The 15,967-nt window shown below is 37.4% G+C and overlaps 1 protein-coding gene and 1 non-coding gene across 4 annotated transcripts in view; one reads left to right on the forward strand and one right to left on the reverse strand.

Moving 5' to 3' along the window:
• The window catches only part of l(1)G0289 (lethal (1) G0289), a 274,921-nt gene that overhangs the window by 120,164 nt on the left and 138,790 nt on the right, over positions 1-15,967 (forward strand). The window lies entirely within an intron of this gene.
• Positions 12,823-12,895, reverse strand: TRNAY-GUA (transfer RNA tyrosine (anticodon GUA)). The gene has a single exon. It is a non-coding gene; the product is annotated as a tRNA-Tyr (tRNA).

Consider the following 15,967-nt stretch of genomic DNA (forward strand, 5'->3'; position numbering starts at 1 on the left):
GGTCCCTATCCTGAGCAAGATTAATCCATTGATATATTAAAATTTGATACTACATATTTTACATATTTACCCCACATTACATATTATGGCTTGGTATTACATAAATCTACACATTTTGGGGCTTTATTAATGTTTACTTCTTTAAAAGGAAAAATAAAACTTCTGCTGGGGAAGTTTACAATTTGAAATACACAGATTTAAAAAGCCTTTTTACCTACCCGAGAAAGGATATATTTCGGACGAAACATAACATCTTAGTTCCAGGAAGTAAAAGAGGCACTCACCCCATATCGCCCACTGTAAATATGAGTGAAAAAAAAGGCAACATTTCTCATACAACTACTTCGTGTTGTAAAAATCAAGAAGGGAATAATCTCATACGCATAAGTGGACGGCCATTAAGTCAGACATATGTCAATAATCATGAACGTATCAGGGAAATGGTTACACGGTACGAAGACTACAAGAACGACGACCGGCTGGAAACATCGGAGAGTAATTTCATATAGATTAAAAATTAAAAATTAATTAACCGTGATGAAGATGTTCAGGAAGAAGAAAATTATTACTAATCATGTTTATAATAGAAACAGCATGCACATCAACAACACATAAAAATTTTAACAAATTACATTTTCACCAAATGAAACAAGTTTCATGTCATCATTTTTTTTTTCCACAGTGGACGAAAACATAATGGACGAAGCATGAAAATGGGCTAAATGGTCAGTGGACAAAATTTAATGGACAAATGTGTCAGTGGACAAAATAAAAAATGGACGAAACGTAGTGAACCAAAGGTCCTACTCGTATAACAATAGGATTTACTTCTTGTCTTCTCCCAAGCATTTCACTAATTCAGCGGTGTTTCCATCAACTCCTGTTGCTTTCCCATTCTTCATTTCCTTAAGCGCTAGTTCAACTTCTTCCCTTAAAATAGAAAATCCTTTTTCGTCTTCCAATACGGCTGCTGCGTCTTCTATAGCCAAGTCATCTGGACGATTCCCTGTCTCATATAGCTCTTCTACATACTTCGTCCATCTGTTCAATATTCTTGGTCAGTCTGTTATTTCATTTCCGATTTCGTTCTCTATCAATCACATGGATTTGCTTTTCTTATTTGTGAAGTTCAAACATTTTACTTCGTGGTACATTAAATCAAATCTTTTTTTCTCTCTAGATCCTTTATTTCTTTACATTTCGATGGCCCAGAATCAGACTGTTTAAAGTCCATTTTATTATTTTTTTTTTCAGGAGAGCTATTTTAAGCTCCTGACATTCAAAACTTCATGAAACCATTTGCAATAGCTTCATAGCAACCTTATGGAGAGAAATATTTACAATTTTGTTCGAATCATATATGCAGACAAGAACTGGAACACAATAAAACACAGATTTCTTTCCTATAAAAAGTTGGACTTAGAACAGTCTGGTTCTCAGCCATCGATTTGTCTTTCATCCAGTCTTCCTTCGTCTTATCAGTTTCTCTTCTTAGTCCGTTGTTTAGTTTCCTGTAGTTTCTTCTACCTTCTTCTGTGTTGATGTTTTTCCACTTTCTCCTTTCCTCCATCTTCTCTAACATTTTCCATGTAACCCAAGGTTTCTTAATTCTCACACCTTCTGTGTATCTTATTGTTTCTTCTGCTGTTTCTGTATACAGCTTTTTAGATGAGTCCAATACTCATTGCTATTGTCAGATGTGGATTATAATGTAGCGGCTTTCTTTTGAAAATTTGCTTCAAATTTTCTTCTTTCCTGATCATTCCTTCCTCTTACATTCTTCAAATGAATATCTACTTCGCCTATCAAGAGGACATGATCTGAGTTCATATCTGCTTCTGGTAAAGTCTTAGCATTTTTAAGCAATTTCGGAATCTTTCCTGTACCAGTATGTAATCTTTCTGGTACGTGCTTTCGTCCCTTGGGCATCTCCATGTGTATCTTCTTCGTTTATGTTGTTGGAATAATGTATTTCCAACAATCATTGCATTTACGATCAATTATAGCCACTGCCCTTAAAGATGTCGATTACAACACCTTTGAAGAAGTACATGGTCTCTCCGTCACTGGCAGTACACTGCGCATAGATATAATAGCTTTCAAGGAATCTACAAGATCTGGATTCATAATTGATCCCACTGTGCGTTTCGAAACGAATGAGGAACAGCCAGCAGAAGTGGATAAGGAAAAAAAAGAATATCTACAATCCTACCATTCCATATTACCTCCAAAAGTACCAGCTAGAAGAGCTTGAAGTAATCGGACTTCTGGTTGGAGCAAGAGGTACCTCTACTCTCTTCATGAAAGCTGTGTTTAAGAGGCTAAAATAGCTGTATTTAATAGTGGAATTTGTAGTGGATTAAAAGGGTAAATACCCTTGGTATTCCAACATCTATTATACCGATTGTAACTTTAGCTGCATTGAAAGGATCAATTGCTCTTCTGAAGCATCACTTATATTCGAAATGAAACCAAGTTCATTAGCATTCTTTACTTTTTTGTAACACTTGCCTCTCTAAAACTAGGTATATTTCCACCAATCACAAAATATATTTGCAGCTATGTACTTGTGGGAGTTTCATTGTCAAAACAGAATTAATGGTTCACTGAACTTGTAAACATTACTATGGTTAAGTACTCTTTGTCCCTTGTGGCAGCTCACGAATAGTGAGAAGATTTCTAAATTCTAATTCAATACAGAAATTTACCAAAGGTTCTCCTCTGTCATTTCTTCTTCCCAATCCATATTTTTCAACTGTTCTTCCCTCTTGTCCTTCTCCTTCTCAACTATCTCGTCTATCTTATCATAGCTTTCTTCCACTTCTTCGTCTGCTAATCCACTATGTGGCATATAAACTTGCACTAGCGCTAAGTCCATTTTCTTCCCAGTCTCACCATTATCACCCGGTCATCTACATAACGCACTGATATCACTTTATCGTTCACACGTGGTCCCAGTAATACACCAACACCATGACTTCCCTTGCACTCACTGTTTGAATAAAACAACCTAAATTCATCACTCACCAACTCACCACTATTTTCCCACCTCACTTCTGATATTCCCATCACATCCACTCTGTTTCTTCTCATTTCTTTCTTCAAGTTTTCCAACTTACCTACTTACAGAAGAGTCCTTACATTCCACATTCCAATCCTCAATCTTCATTCTTCTCTCCGTTGAGTTGCTTCATAATATGTCCTTCCGCAGCATCCCCCTCCCGAACATCCGAATGGAGGGATAGTTTACGTTTGGAAGCTTTTACCGTGGCAAGACTCATCATGCCATGTTTGCAGTTTTTCTTGGGAAAGGTAAATGCGGTGGCTTCCCGTTGCTTTCCGCACACCACTCTCTCTTTCGCATCTTAAAAGATCCCAGGGGGCCCCAGCGTGGAGGTGTGAAGAGTGGATGTGACTATTTAGGTCCTCTGGACTTCACCGAAGTTCAACGCAAGGGTTAAATTTCAGTTCTATAAGGGTTTTTGACCCGATCAAAGACCGGGGAATCCCATATAGCCTTTCCCCATCCCCCTAATTTTTTTTGTAAAACTGAAATTGTACAAAGTGACATAATGAGTGTTCCCTCCAAGATGTCCGTAATCTGTGTGACCTTTTTCATTTGTAGTGTTAGGTTAGCAGTACGGTACATATTTCCCTTTTGTACCCCTAGAATTTTCCACCTTTTGTCTTCTTGTCAGTTGTCCTGAATTATTTTCTGTGGAATATGTAAAATGAATAAGTATATAAATTGAAGGAGGGCATGTACACACGAGTAACAAGGTCGACTGCAAAAAGCAGTCGGTCTGCCGCCGGCATGAGCGGTACTACACTATCAGTTTTTGAAGTTCATTGAACCTACCTGCAATATAGTTTATTCAGAATCTTTGCCACCTGATGTTATTAAAAATGTGTATTTGAATGGTCAACTTGAAAAATAATTGGACAGATGAATGCAGAGTAGGAAGAAATGACAACATACTTAAGTGGAAACAAGAATTTCCTCGGGATTTGGCGTTCTGAAATCATTACAACGGATTTTTACTAACAACAATCAGTTATTTCTAGATGTAACTTAATTATATAAGTCAAAACTAGAATTTCCTAAAGAGCCATAGTTATTTCTAGATGTAACTGAATTACGTAAGTGAAAACTAGAATTTCCTCAAGAGCTTTCTCAGAATTAGAATTTCCTAGAAACTTCGGGTTTTGACGGATTTCGCGTTCTGACTGTAACAATTTCATGGAGCAACTGTACTTCCATCTAGCGGTCGTTAGCAATCGACAGTGGCGATTCTGGTGGTTATTCTCTTCCACATGTTACCGTTTTTAACATGGGGATGACCAATTGTAATATATATATATATATATATATATATATATATATATATATATATATATATATATATATATATGTGTGCGCGCGTGCGTGCGTGATAAGGGCTAATAAAGTGGTTCAGGCACATAGGCAACGCGTAGCAATGCCATCTAGTGTCGATATAAGCCTATCTTTGGATAAGCGACGCGGGACTGTGAGACCTTTTTTTTATGTATACAATTTGTCTCTTCTCCCATTCTAAGTTTTGGGCAAATATTTTCCGAATAGCCTACTCTGTAGCCTATAGGCGATGTCGGTTGAAATAAAGAACATACATATCCTTTTTCAGTGCAATGAAGTGGACGGTGTCCGATGCAGATACTGAGGAAATTATCTCGGCTCCTAAGTTTTAAAAGGAATTAAACCGTAAACCAATCAACGCGATTTTACACTGAGGGTCAGTCCTTGTGGATGGGACGCATATTAGACCAAAATGATAGGGTTTACTCTTCACAGAAATCTTCGTCTATAGCCATCGATCGCCGGAATCAAAGAAGCCTCATTCTTGACCCCACTGTCCGTTTTGAGAAGGATAATCAACAAGCCAATAACGTTAACGATGAAAAGAAGTCTATTTACAACCCATGTATTTCTCACTTCAGTGAGAGATACAAAATGAATATTAATACATGGGAAGTGAAAGGACTTCTTTTTGGCGCTAGGGGAACTGGTTAACCAAAACCATTCTCCTTTCTCTTAAATTTTCTAATAAGTACATTAACAAAATTTGTCTAATGGTATTGAGAGATTCATTATCCATTTTACACAATCACTTGTATAATGCTATGTAATTTTTTTTACTTCATTTCATTACTCTTCAATGTATTTTCATCTCATGTTTCTCCGAAATCAAATTGTACTTTATTTTTAAATGTATCATTGTTCCGTATTCTCTCTGCAATCATATTGTATTTTTAATTTGACCTCTGCTTTGTATTCTGGATCCTAGTGGTCAGCCGTAAATTTCGGCCAGATGTCCCAAATTGTGGAATTTATGTATGGTTATTGTTTTTGGGTGAAAGGCATAAACTATATACAGTATCTCTTCCCTTAGAAGCTTAGATGTTTTCTGTCCCTCACAAGTCATTGGCGATCTCGCGGTTATGCTATCCATTCGATCCTAAGTTCGCGAGGTTAAATCCAACCGAGGGCTATAGAATGCTTAGCATAGCTTCCTCGGGGAAGAAAACAAAGGCACCTGGGGTTGATGTGTAATACAGTAGCGTGCAAATTAATCCGAACAACGTAATTACTTATGCAAAAACACTCAAACGGGATAAAAAAAAAAGGATCTAAGACATACCTCAGTAATCTATGTGGCCTCCCTTGTTCCTAATAACAGCTCTGAGACGATTTGGCATGGATTCCACTAATTTCCCACAAATATTCTTCATTTCTTCATCGCGAAACCATACACCAATGAGGGCAGAAATCATCTTCTCCTTTGTAGAACAATCCATTTTTTGCATTCTTCTTTTGCAAATTGACCACAAGTTCTCAATGAGATTGATGTCGGGTGAGTTGCCTGGCCAGGGGAGTACCTGAATATTCTTCTTGTTGAAGAATTCTGTAGTTTTTCGAGACGTATGGCATGGTGCCAGGTCTTGTTGGAACACACCTCTGCCATCCGGAAATGATTTTTGCAGCTGGGGTACGATTATGGTTTCCAATAAGTGAATATATTTGTCAGAATTCATCATTCCCTTGATAGGTATTAATGCTCCAGGCCCTTCATGTGTAAAACAACCCCAAAACATTACTTTAGGGGGGTATTTGGGTGCTTGTTGGAGATGAGCTGCTGTTAATTTTTCGGAACCTTTCCGTACGTAAGAAACACGGTGGCCGAGGACCTCGAAATGAGACTCATCGGAAAAAAGTACATTCTTCCAGTCATTCACTGTCCAGTGTTGATGTAATTTTGCCCACATTAAGCGTTTTTTGCACATAACAGGGGTTAGCAGTTGCTTCTTAATAGGCTTACGAGCCCTTCATCCAGCTTCCAAAAGCCTACGCCGCACTGTTGTGACGTGAATAGCCATTAACTCGCGGGTTAAGTCGACAGAAGTTAGTACAGGATTTAATTTACTTTTCCTGACAATTAAACGATCATCTGCAGGTGATGTCTTACTCTTCCGGCCACGGTTTCCTTTTTTCTGGGTTGTGATGAATCCAGTCTCCCTGTATCGTTTTATGATCGAATTAACAGTAGCCAAACCGATGTGGCATTCTGCAGCAATTTGCCTCTGTGTCATAGAAGAATGCTCTGCTAATGTTATAATTTTAGACCGTTTTCGTGGAGTTGTGTCCATATGTGAAGACGAGAGAATGTACACAGGATTACAGTATTAAGTCTTCAACACAACTGAAATGCTTATAAGTACAAAAGACAGGCAAAATGTCACATATTACAAAAAAATAATGACAGACCTTCAACAATAGAATTACACGTACTACAGATGTAAATTAAAGCGGTATGAGCAGCTGTGAGGCCAACAATGACAGAAACTGTAAAAATATGTCGTGTTCGGATTAATTTGCACGCTACTGTATGCAAAATAACGCTATTGTAGAAGGCCACAGGCAACATCTTTCTCTCATTTCTCGGCTTCATTAAATTTATAAGCAGAAAGCTTCTACAATTGAAAGTGTCATATAAAATACTACTGCTTTTGCTTTTCCTCACTTTATTCCACAGGCTTTCGGTGAGAAGGATGTAGTGTTGGTTCACAGAAATGGTAGTAAAGTTATCGAGCATGATGCTAAACATTCATCACGTGTTTTGTTATACCTGAGAGAACTTTACCTTCGGAAGTTGAGAATGGCAATATGCCGAGGTTAAGAATGAGCGAAATGTTTCCGCCAGTATCTGATTGCGTTGTAGAAACAGGAAATAACTAGGGGCCCGCAATGGCGCATCTGGCAGTCTGGCAGGCAGGCTGACTGTGTGAACGCATAATTGATACAAGTCATTTAACCCCCGTCCCTCGCGGATTTAAGCTCTCTTCTTTTGTGACCTTGTACTGGGAGTTGGAGAGTGTGTGTAGGGTGAATGTCCATCAAAAACAACTGCCTGCTGACTGGCCGCATCCGGCCACTCCCACACTAGGAAATCCTGCATTGCGGAGCTATGAGCTTGGAATTCGGATTTCACAGTCTGGTACCAGTAGACATTGTAGACAGTTGTTTGAATCGTTTTGATATTGACGGAATGAGATTAACAGAGCAACCAGTATTACCACAGTCTACTATATACAGTCGCGAAGCTTAAGATGATTTTTTGCAAATCTCGCGATAAAGCGCTCCAGGCGGTTAGCAACTAGAAACAATAGACTGTCCATGGTCGACTTTGGACTGTGTCGTATTTCTATCGAGTGATAGCTCGTTGCGTATTTCACATTGATGCTTGTGAAATGTTCGTTATTGGTTGTAATGAAAATGTTAATGGCTAAAATATAATAATTGGAATAATAATATGGGACAAGGAGGAGACGTTTGTAGTGCTATAAATTGTAGCAACAGTAAGAGAAAGAGGCCAGAGTTATCCTTTTTCCGATTTCCGAAAGATTCAGAAAGGTTCCTGGATTTCCACAAGGATGCTGTGCAGAAACAAAACTCTTAATTTTGAAGTTCTTTGTGACTGTTAGAATACATTACATCCTTAAATTTCACAATGAAATGTTTCAGTCTAACCGAAAGGACATTAGATACCGGTTAAAGTTCTGTCACTTAGGCTGCTAAATTTCCAGAGAAATAAAGGTTAGGTCAACTTTTTTTTTTTTCAGAGGATATATTTTTAATTGTAGCTATTAATTTTGTTATTATTTTTATGTGTTATTTTACTAAAGACGTAGAAAAATTAAGTTTGTTTTAATGAAATTTATTGATCACGTTTTATTTCCAATTCTGGTGGGATTATTATTGCTTAGGCCTACTTTTTTCTTCAAAGGATATGTTTTAATTATAGCTGTTAATTTTGTTGTTATTTTTATTTGTTGCTTTACTAGAGACGTAGAAAAAGTATGTTACAATAACATTTATTGATCACGTTTTATTTCCAATTCTGGTGTGATTATTATTGCTTAACCTCATCCCACTTTGTTAACTACGTAAGCCTACACTACAAATACCGGTACACGTAAGTTACTCCATTATTCCATATTTCCATTATTATTGTTGGTGTAAAGGAAAATGCAAATTATATTTATTGGTTTCATAGATAATTATCGCTATAATCTTGAATGAGTGAAGCCATTATAGTAAATTTCAGTTCGTTTTGCACAAACAAAAATTATATTAACTTATTTCTTGCAGGTATCTTCGAGTTTATGGTGGAATTTAATATACTTCATTAAAATAATAAATTAACTTTATGCATTTAATATTTTAATAATGGAAGGAAGGTGCTAATTTTTCCAAAAGAACACGACAACTTAAGTGTAATATATTTTGTCATCTGCTAGGAGAAATCTGTGATGATGAGGCGATAGTAGCGATCCTAGTGGTGGGCAACTATCCATGTTTGCATTTTTACTACATATTGAGCTTCGCGACTGTATATAGTAGACTGTGGTATTACTAAGTGCAAAGCTGCGTTGTATCTAGCTTGTTAGTCAACCTCGGTGTAAAGCCAGTTTCCCCTTTTGTAACTGCGCAGGAATAATGAGAGGCAAACAACAGTTGCCAGTTAAAACTGCAGATTCTCTGGCGCACATCTCGTTTTATTTGCGCACATATTCATTTTGGATAAGCAAAGGGATGAAACTAGAATCATAATTGAGGAAGCGAGCTGGCCGAAAAATCACATTTTAAAAATTTACGCGGATATCAAGATCAGATTTTGAAATTAAATTACAATTGATTGGACAGAAACAAGTTTTTTTTCGTGAAGCACTTTCAACAGTTACCAAACTGGCCATATGTTTAAGGTTTACAGCTACTGGTGACAGCGTTCCAAATTTGAGATTCGCTTTCAAATTGTCAGGTCCTATTATCTCACTCTATAAAAGAAGTTTTCCGGCGATTGTGAAGGCGCTCTAAACTCTCGTAAAAGTAAGTATTGTATTACCAAATTAATTTATTGGTGAAATATACGAATAAGCAAAAATAAATAAGACAATAGAATAGAAGTTTTTTTCTGCAGTCAAGCTTTTTTTTTTTCAGAAGGAGCCCAACAATAATCTGGTTTAAATTATTTGTGATTAATTGGATTATCGAGACAGAGTATAATACGTAAAGGTAGGGACAGGAAGGCAAAAAAAAAACATTAATTACTTACTTATGGCTTATAGGAACCCGGAGGTTCATTGCCGCCCTCACATAAGCCCGTCATCGGTCCCTATCCTGAGCAGGATTAATCCAGTCTCTACCATCATATCCCACCTCTCTCAAACCCATTTTAATATTATCCTCCCATCTACGTCTCGGCCTCCCCAAAGGTATTTTTCCCTCTGGCATCCCAACTAACATTCTATATACATTTCTGGATTCGCCCATACGTGCTACATGCTCTGTCCATCTCAAACGTCTGGATTTAATGTTCCTAATTATGTCGGGTGAAGAATACAATGCGTACAGTTCTGCGTTGTGTAACCGTCTCAAATATTTTCCTAAGCACCTTATTCTCAAACACCCTTAACCTCTGTTTCTCAAAGTGAGAATCCAAGTTTCACAACCATACACAACAACCGGTAATATAACTACTTTATAAATTCTAACTTTCAGCTTTTTTGAGAGCAGACTGGATGACAAAAGCTTCTCAACCGAATAATAACATGCATTTCCCATATTTATTCTGCGTTTAATATCCTCCTGAGTATCATTTATATTTGTTACTGTTGCTCCAAGATATTTTAACTTTTCCACCTTTTCAAAGAATACATTTCGTACAATGTTCTGGTCATGAGACATAATCACATACTTTGTCTTTTCGGGATTTACTTCCAAACCTATCTCTTTACTTGCTTCAAGTAAAATTAAAAATAAATGAGTAAAAGTGAATGAATAAGCGAGTGAATAAGAGGATAAAATAAATAAATAAATAAATAAATAAATAAGTGATTAAATAAAGAAGCGAATAAATAAGTGAATAAATAAGTAAATAAATAAGTATATAAAGAAATAAATACGTAAATAAAGAAATGAGTGATCAAATAAGTATATAAGGGAATAAATATATGAGTAAAGAAATACATGATTAAAGAAATAAAGTAAATAAATAAATAATTGAGTAAGTGTATAACTAAATAAATAAGGTAAAAAGGTATCCCCATAACATGCCGTGAAGGCACTTGGGGGGGGGGTATGGAGGTAGAGCCCCATGCTTTCCGTGACCTCGGCACTAGAATGAGCTGGTGTGGTCGGCACCACGCTCTGGCCGCCTTTTACCCCCGGGAAAGACCCGGTACTCAATTTTATAGGAGGATGAGTGAACCTCGGGGCCGTTCTGAAAATAAATAAGTACAAATTATCTGCCTGTCTGTCTATGTAGAATTTGTTGCAGGTATTGCATTTGCGTTTGTATACACCTGTCTGGTTGTTAATTCATTTACTTATTTACGTATTTATTTATGAACGTACTTATTTATTTCATAAATAAATACGTAAATAAGTAAATGAATTAACAACCAGACAGGTGTATACAAACACAAATGCAATACCTGCAACAAATTCTACATAGACAGACAGGCAGATCATTTCAAATGTGTTACAAAGAACACATCACAGCCATAACCAAATCACAAAACACTTCCACATACGCAGAACAGATCACAAACGCCAACCACACCTACAGCAACATAAACACAGACATGGAAATTCCGCATTTCCAACCGAAAAAAACAGAAACTAAACACACTAGAACAATACGAAATATATAGGCACACATAAGCACAACCGCATCGTATCCTCAACACACAATAATTCAATTTCAGAACACAAACACTTTTTGACTCCACATTACACTACACAAACCCACAGAAAACGCAATCAGAAGGCGCGAAGACCACCCAGTTCTCATGATGGCCCACCGGCCGAAACTAAACAAGGTAACCTAGTTAATTAACACGTGAAATCATATATATATATATATATATATATATACACACACTTTATATTCCGAAGTGATATAATGTTAAAAGTTGTGTAATCAAGATATATAAATTAATGAATTCGGCTTTCTTCGCTCCTGCATGAAACCTATTAAAGTAGGATTTTAAGGAATGAACTGTGTGCGCACAAGCCGTTTATGTTGCTGAAGGTGTGGTTGGCGTTTGTGATCTGTTTTGCGTATGTGGAAATATTTTGTGATTTGGTTATGGCTGTGATGTGTTCTTTGCAACACATTTGAAATGATATGCCTGTCTGTCTATGTAGAATTTGTTGCAGGTATTGCATTTGTGTTTGTATACACCTGTCTGGTTGTTAATTCATTTACTTATTTACGTATTTATTTATGAACATATTTATTTAGTTATACACTTACTCAATTATTTATTTATTTACTTTATTTCTTTACTCATGTATTTCTTTACTCCTATATTTATTCCCTTATTTATTTATTTGATCATTTATTTCTTTATTTACGTATTTATTTCTTTATTTATATACTTATTTATTTACTTATTTATTCGCTTCTTTAATTAATCATTTATTTATTTATTTATTCACTCGCTTATTCATTCACTTACATATTCATTCACGTTTACTCATTTATTTTTAATTTTACTTGAAGCAAGTAAAGAGATAGGTTTGGAAGTAAATTCCGAAAAGACAAATGTGATTACGTCTCGTGGCCAGAACATTGTACGAAATGGAAATATAAAAATTGAAAATGTATCCTTTGAAAAAGTGGAAAAGTTAAAATATCTTGGAGCAACAGTAACAAATATAAATGACACTCAGGAGGATATTAAACGCAGAATAAATATGGTAAATGCGTGTTATTCGGTTGAGAAGCTTTTGTCATCCAGTCTGCTCTCAAAACCCCTGCCTGTAAGAGCTCGAGCTCCATCCGTACAGAAGCCCACACATTTTCCCCCTGGATCCCTTTGTCTCTTATGTAACTATCGAGAGAGTGAAATATTTTTTCTCCAGTTGTTCGGGTTGGCAACGTTCAACAAAACAAAATATCGTCATGTGTGTCGTCACCACTTGCATATCTAACGTAACATATTAACTGTGTGTCATTCGTAACATCAGTAGTTTCGTATATATTTGTAACACATAATAAGGACAAATTCCGTCATACAGAATCAGTCTTATGTCAACGAAAGGGGACAACAGCGCGCTCAAGAACCGTCACTACAAACGAGAATCATGGACGACTTCTACAACAGGTGTTATAATCCCCAAACCGTAGTCTACGACGAACTTCGCTGAAACTTCGTTAGAGCGATTGGTCTGTTCGGCGGATGTTTAAAGAACAATGATTATTAGAGGAGAAAAATTCGCTCCGGCGCCGGGGATCGAACCCGGGTCTTTGGTTCTACATACCAAGCGCTCTAACCACTGAGCTACGCCGAAGTTCAATCCACAGCATCGAATCCCCCTCCTCTAGTGAACTTCGGCGTAGCTGAGTGGTTAGAGCTACGCCGAAGTTCAATCCACAGCATCGAATCCCCCTCCTCTAGTGAACTTCGGTGTAGCTGAGTGGTTAGAGCGCTTGTACGTAGAACCAAGGATCCGGGTTCGATCCTCGGCGCCGGAGCGAATTTTTCTCCTCTAATAACTATTTTTACCATAATAGATAAATTCTGTAGGACCAAAAATTAATCTATACATGGATGTTTAAAGAGCTGGGTGGATTTGCATACCGCATTTAAGTTACTCAGCGTCTAACAGAAAGGGATGGGCGAGCCTGATTATAGTATTGCAGGCGAGTATTGTCCATGAAGTGTTACGATCCAGATTTCTTCTGCAACGTAATATGGTTTCCAGATGAAAGCCATATTCACCTTGTTGGCTACATCAACCGACAAATAATTCGTTATTTAGGATTTGAACGGCCTGATGTCGTTCTACAGAAACAAAACCACTGCACAGTGCGCGGATTACGATTTTGTATATCGTATCCGGTCATGGAATATTGAGCCCATATTTTGTCTATGCTGCACAGAATCCAAAAACAGTAAATCAGGTACTGTACAGACCTCATTACCCCATTCGTGAGGGATTTGCGCCGTTTTTGTCGCGCCGGAAACTTGCCGCTCCAACGACAATTGATGCAGCAAAATGGAGCTACAGCCTACACCGCAGGGGAGTCACTTGCCCTTCTGCGACGACACTTTGGAGATCCCCTAATTTTAATTTCTCTTGGAACTCCATTCCCATATTCTTTCTGCTCCCCGAATCTCACGGCCATAGATGCCTACATATGGAGCATGTTGAAAGAATTAGTTTTCAAGACAGATGATCCACCTACAAATATTCCAGAATTACGCGAGAAGATAACGTCATTTTTGTATCCTTGCAGCAACTTTTTTTCATTAACATGTTCAGTAATCTTCAGAAACGTTATGAACAGTGGGTGGTACATATTTTGAACATATACTGTAGGAGCGCAATTAAATAACATTTGTGTCGTTTGTTTCGCGGCATAATGTGGATAAATAAATTTTAATGTGTTTTTTTTTTTTTTTTTTTTTTTTTTTCAGTAAACCAGCTCTTTTGTTTAAGAAAAGTGGTCCATAATAGCAAGCTGCATTCCCAAACCTACACTGACTGACCACACTTAGGTTCGTTGCGTACTCAGGTTTCGAGCAGGCAACCCTACTCGTCCCTAGACTACCCCCCTCTGTGAGTCACCTGCCGGCGTTCAGGGAATGCTATGAAATGACGGAATAATGCAGATGTCCAATATGGAGAAACAAGAGAACCCCGAGAAAAATCCTAACCGTAACCTTGTCTGCCACAAGAAAAATCGCAGGCCTGACAGGAACTCGAACCCGGGCCGTCTGCGTAACAGACTGAAGGTCTGACCACTCAGCTATCGCAGAGACAAAGGGCAGCTTTGCCATCAGTTGAAATGCATATTTGTTTTCTGTCAATGTGACGCCATTTGTCGTCTTAGTGGAGGACTAGCATTTTGCATAATGCTCGTTATGAAATCTTGCTTGGCATTCGTCTAGTAAGTCGACTTTTCTTTAGGATGACTGGTCTTTTTTTGAGCGTGGAACTATTTTTTGCCATGTGTATTTTTACTTGTATCAAAAGGAAATAAGGGAAATATTTATAAAAAGAATTGCTTAAATGCTTGTATCCCAAACAACTTCCATTCCTTTGTTAGGATACGTACATAGAATTAAAGAAAACCTGAAATATCGCTCAACTGAAAAGGGTTTTTGTAAACAACTGGCGTTGGGACGCACTGAGAAACCATTTTGTCACTTATGGTCATTTATACAGTATTTATTTCATGACACTTGGAGGGGTTATACTGTACGTCTGAAGAGCAGTATGTATTTTTTGGTTATTTATCGACGCTCTGCCAACTACTAGATTATTAACGTCGGTGGAATTAGTGATAGCGAGGTGGCATTTGACGAGATGGGGCCGAAGATTTGCCATGAATTAAGCCTATTTGACATTCACCTTCCAGTTGGGTAGAACCTCGGGGTGGGGAGGGGAGAGGAACAACCTGGTAATCAGCCCAAGCGGAAATCGAACCCACGCAAATGCGCTACAGGCTGAGCTATGTCTGTGGCTGGGATATGCTGCTTGCCTTTTTTTTTTAATAGAAGAATAAGGTCACAACCTTCCTTGCCATAGTCAGCCATGATTTCCTAAAGTAACGAAAAATATTGTCATATTAATTAAGCAGAAAGTATGCATTGTCTGCTCCGTTTAGAAGAAAAATAAATTATACTCTCCTTATGATGGCGTTATTGGTTACCCCTGGTGGCGCGTGATGCTTTGTTACACGCAGATCGTGTCCACTTGTGTTGTGACCCTTGTAATTGAGGCGGAAAGATTTGCCGCGCGTCAGTTCCGTCCCAGACTTGGCTGTCAACTGTCATGTCCATGAAACTGTAGTTTTATATTGGCTAATTGTTCATAGAACTAGCCTTTAGACATCAGACTCCATTTAAAGCGATGAAGTGATGGGCGATAGAGCAGTTATGAAGTATTCGAAGCAAATCTGTTGACGAGTAAGCCTTACATATACAGGGACATCACTTTATTTTTACCAACATTTTTAACATTAACCTGGCTATACTCGGAAACTCAGATGCCCCCTTCCATTACAGGAGTTTGATGTTACTAGTGCAATATGTAAACAAATCAGTTTACTAGGTATAGGAGGAGAGAAAAGTAGTGTATCCATTTATGTTGTAGAAAAATACGGTATTACGATTTTCAGTTTGATTATCACTTTTACGGAATTTATCAAAATACAGTAGAGTAGTAACATTTTTTTTTTTTTTTTCAAAAACTCAACTTTTCAGGCGGCTATGTTCGTTATGTAATGTCTATTTTATTTAGCATATTAATTATTGGTGTTAACATACAATATAGAGAGCGCATTTAAATTGAGGGGGTCATAAGTAAAGGGCTGTAAGTGCACTTAAGTTACTTTTGAGAAAATGGGGTTTAAAT

Source organism: Periplaneta americana, chromosome 8, assembly GCF_040183065.1.
Source record: "Periplaneta americana isolate PAMFEO1 chromosome 8, P.americana_PAMFEO1_priV1, whole genome shotgun sequence".
NCBI classification, from domain to species: domain Eukaryota; kingdom Metazoa; phylum Arthropoda; class Insecta; order Blattodea; family Blattidae; genus Periplaneta; species Periplaneta americana.